At 30.3% G+C, this 4524-nt stretch overlaps 1 long non-coding RNA gene across 1 annotated transcript; it reads right to left on the bottom strand.

Moving 5' to 3' along the window:
- Positions 1-3106: 3106 nt before the first annotated feature.
- LOC141605698 (uncharacterized) lies at positions 3107-4309 on the bottom strand. The gene is made up of 2 exons (XR_012526433.1): positions 4099-4309; positions 3107-3587 (listed from the first exon to the last, which is right to left on the bottom strand). It is a non-coding gene; the product is annotated as an uncharacterized LOC141605698 (long non-coding RNA).
- Positions 4310-4524: the final 215 nt, after the last annotated feature.

Here is a 4524-nt window from a genome sequence, read left to right as displayed (position 1 = left end):
ATTGAAATTCTAATCGGTTAATCAATCCCTAATTTCACGAACAATCTAATTTAATCGACTAAATCAACTAATTTCACAACAAATAATCATAAAGATCGAAATTTTACCTCGAATTTAAAGGCGTCATTGATTGAAGCAGCGTCGCAAGGTTGATTGTCGAAGAATTTATCGTTCGATTGTAGAGAAAGAGAAACGGGAATTTGATGATAGAAGAGGCGATGGCGGAAGGTTAGAATGATGAGAGAGAAGCAGAATTAGGAAAGGACTGAGATTACGCGGGTTTGGGGGAGACGCGCGAAAAAGTTCAGAGTTTTGTTAATGTAATCTCAGCGTATTATTAGATTGTTAAGTGGTTCTCATGGTTCTCATTATATGGGTGGTTCTCACCGGATCTCGGCCCTATATATATATATATATATATATATATATATATATATATATATGGGACAGTTCTATTATTTATACATAATATATTCACCACACCTACATTATTTTTCAATGTGGGACGTATAATATACTAAAAAGTACATATCTTTTATATCAAAAAATTTTGGATTAATACCTAAGTTTCAATGATGCCTCCTATTTATATTTATAGAATCACCCTACCGTATACTATTTTTTCGATGTGAGATACATAATTTAATTATTTAGATGTAGTATGTTCATCATGCCTACATTATTTTTCAATGTGAAAGATATAACATATCAATAACTACATGTCTCTTCTTAAAAAAAACCACTATTGTATACATATTATTTTTCTTTGAAGGTAAAACCACTTAGTCTCGATCATTAGATTGGGATCTTTACATTATACATATAACGACTCATTAACGCTCTACTACTGCATTCAGAAGACAACCATTAGTAAAATCTTTAGTTTTGTACTGTGCCAGGAGAATACCATTAGTAAACCTTTAGTTTTGTATTTTTTGATTTTCTTGTTCATGTTCTTAACTCTTTCTCGGGTAGTTCCCAATGATTTCCACTTTATTTTTTATATCATATCGTAGATAATGATAGAAAATTTTAAAAGCTCTTTAAAACAATACTTCTGAGACTCAAAAAAATTTGGGTGGATACATAAGTTCCAAATATGCCTCATATTTATAATCATAGGATCACATCACCTTATACTAATCTTTTGATGTGGGACAATTCTACTATTTATATGCAGTATATTCACCACACCTACATTATTTTCCAATGTGGGACAAAACATACTAAAAATTATACAATTTTACATACTAAGAAGTTTTAATATGTGCAAATAATATGAAATCTATACTCTAATGATAGCATTTTTTACCACGAAACTAATTATATTATTTTAATAATTTTTTTAACGATATTTTTTTGCCAAGTGAAATGTAAAAGTTTTATATAAAAATTGGAAATATCACTTGAATATAATTTAGGAAATTTATATATTATATAATTAAAAGATTCTCCACTTTGTATCAAAAAATATTATTTATGATACTTTCCTAAATTAATTTTTGATGATGTGGACGCTCTCAGATTATCGCTCGAAAAAACTCACTTTTATATATATAGATAGATTATTTTTTTTTTAATTAAGATGTGATCCTTTAATCTTTTAATCACTATAATCTTCTCTAAACTCTAAATTACATTTGTCTAATTAAAATAAAACAAAACTGAATCCCTCCCTCTCTCTCTAAAAAAACCCTCTCTAAAAACCTAGCCTCCATTATTATTCGGGGGCTTCCATCGATCATCCATCGATGGTAAGCCCCACAAAAGCTTTCTTAAACAACTAATAATATTATGCAGATCTATCTTATTTTCAATAATAGTCTCCCTTTTGGTGAGATCTGTTGTTCCGTCCCTTCTTTCGGGGTTTTTCCATTTTTTCGTGGGATTGTTATCAATATAATAAGTTTTAATCGACGGGGAGATTATCAGATTTGTTTCGTGGATGAATACATCAAGACGGCTACTGCTTTGTTTCCCTCCATCAAGAAGGATGCAAAGACATCGATTATTCATAGATTCAAGAAATTTATGATTTTGGAGCGGTACCATTACGATATTTAGATAGTTATTTTGAATGTATTTTTTACGTTAGCAATCTTGATTTTCCTTTGTTTATTTGTTATCTTCATTGTAATCTACGCTTAGTTGATTATTAATGAGATGACGATTTCAAAAAAAAAAAAAAAAAAAAACAAAACTGGTATACATCTAAAAATATAAATTACTAACAAAAAATTCATCAAAATTATTTGAGAAAAGTTATAACTGAAATCATTAGTTTTGTGATAAATAAAAAAAATCATTAAAATCCATATAGTCTGTTCTCTTAATAAGTTTTCCACCTTTTTTCATATTAAAATAAAAAGGGTGAAATATGGAATTAATAACGCATCAATTTAAGTTTTATAAATAATGCATTAAAGTGAATAAGCTTTATATACCGCGCATGCATGCGCGGAATTTATACTAGTTTGTGATTGTAGAATGATACTTTGAAAATGTAATGCTTGATTCTTCCTTCATGATTCTTGATAAGAAGCTAAAATTAGTGAGTTTTAACTCTGAACAAAATAAAAAATGAAAATTTTCATCATACTTTTTCCCTGGATGTATATTGGTCTTTTGGGATGAGCACTCTAATTGAGTGGTTTAAGGGAAAGGCAAAATTAAACATAATAATTAAGATTTATTTAACTTTATTTTAGTTACATGAAGTATGTCATGGTATCTAAACTGAATAGGAGTGTAAATTTGGGCACACAAAATGGAATTTGTCAAATGTGAGGTGGCCAAACTGAGATTATGTGACACCTTGGACACCCAAAATGGAATTTGTCAAATATAAGGTACCCAAACTGAGATTATGTGAAACCTTGGGTACCCAAAGTAAAAGTTTTCCTAATCAATACTATATATTAAATTTAGAAACCAAGGGATTTCAATGTAATTAAAGAAAGTTATACAAATTAATTATATTATATAGTTTTAAATTAAAAGAACCGTGTGATGGACTCGATTATGGAATCTCAATGCAAATACTATATAGTTTGTTAGTATCAAAAAACGTGACCACAAAAATACAAACGTAAGAGCTTCAGCCTGATTGATGATGGAGGGTGTATAAATAAAGGTGACCACAAAAATACAAGAGAATCAAGCTAAACATATCTTGATAACAGAACTTGTGATCTTCAACAATCCAAATATCTAAATCAAATGCACAAATCTAACACGTGCATCATGATTTCACAAGTCACAACTGATTTATTTTGCTACAAACCGAAAATTCAGAGGGATAATGCATTATGCATAAGCCAATAGGGACAATATGAATATGACTACTACCAAACTAAATGGTCTGTGTCTCAAGGAACCCCCATTTTTATTCTTGCTCGTGGTATGATGATTCGCACCACCAGCAGTACCGCCACCGAAACCACCACCCCGTCCATGTCCTCCTCCACCTCCTCCTCCTCCTGATTTCTTCAAGTTGTTGAGGATTTTGCTGTTTGCTTCAACTTTATCTAGGTTTTGAAATGTTATGTTTTGTTGTTCATTTTTGCTTGACGTGGTTCCATTTTCGCCTAAATGAGAGATGTCTTGACAACATTACAGCCATATATTTGTCCATATCAATAATAATAACAAAGGCAATTAAAATCCCAAATAACAAGATATTGTAGAGATGATGAATGTTGCTCCATTTTATTCACAGTTTCACACTGATAATAATAATATGGAATTGCTTTCTTCGTTATCATTTGTTTACGTTTACTTTTTACATAAAACCAATAATAGAATAGTTGATCAGTGATAGAAATTGCAGAGATGATGAATGATTGAGAGGTGAATATAATTAATGTATACGTGGTTGTCTAGATGATCAGTTTATACATGAAAAACAGTCTCAAAATAGAAAAGCAAACAATGGTTAGGTATTGAGTGAATTGGTTGCTATTTTGCATATGTTGGGTTATAGAGGTTAGAGGCATGCATTTGGGTATGTATATTAAAGGTAATTGCCTTTATATTGTAGGAGGTAATTGCCATCTACAGTTAATTATACTATCGCGTGTCGAGGAAGAGGGAGGTTACCTTTATACTGTAGGAGGTAATTGCCATAAGCAGCTCCGGGGAAAGAAAGTGTTGCCAAAAAGAGAGGAATTAAGAATAACAACAATGAAGTAAGGTTGAGGTTCATATTTGATCTCTCAAATTAATTAACGCAAAAACTTTGAGAATGGGGCTTTTTATATATAGTGACTCAACTCTCAACTCTCAACTAGGAATAGGATGGTTTTCTTGATGGCTTCCCAATGAAAAGCAGGCTTTTTAAAAGTCATATTAATATCTCATCTATTTATATTTTGTGCAACCATTATATTGAAAACAAATATCATTTCTTTTACGAATGTCCTTGATTGGTTCGATTATCCAAGACATGAATATTATTAGCTCTAACAATTTTTTGTCAAATTATGATAATATTACAAGTCAAAACTTTCTTATAAAACTCAATTT

This window comes from Silene latifolia, chromosome 10 (assembly GCF_048544455.1).
Source record: "Silene latifolia isolate original U9 population chromosome 10, ASM4854445v1, whole genome shotgun sequence".
NCBI lineage: Eukaryota > Viridiplantae > Streptophyta > Magnoliopsida > Caryophyllales > Caryophyllaceae > Silene > Silene latifolia.
This window is presented reverse-complemented; position numbering and strand designations above follow the sequence as displayed.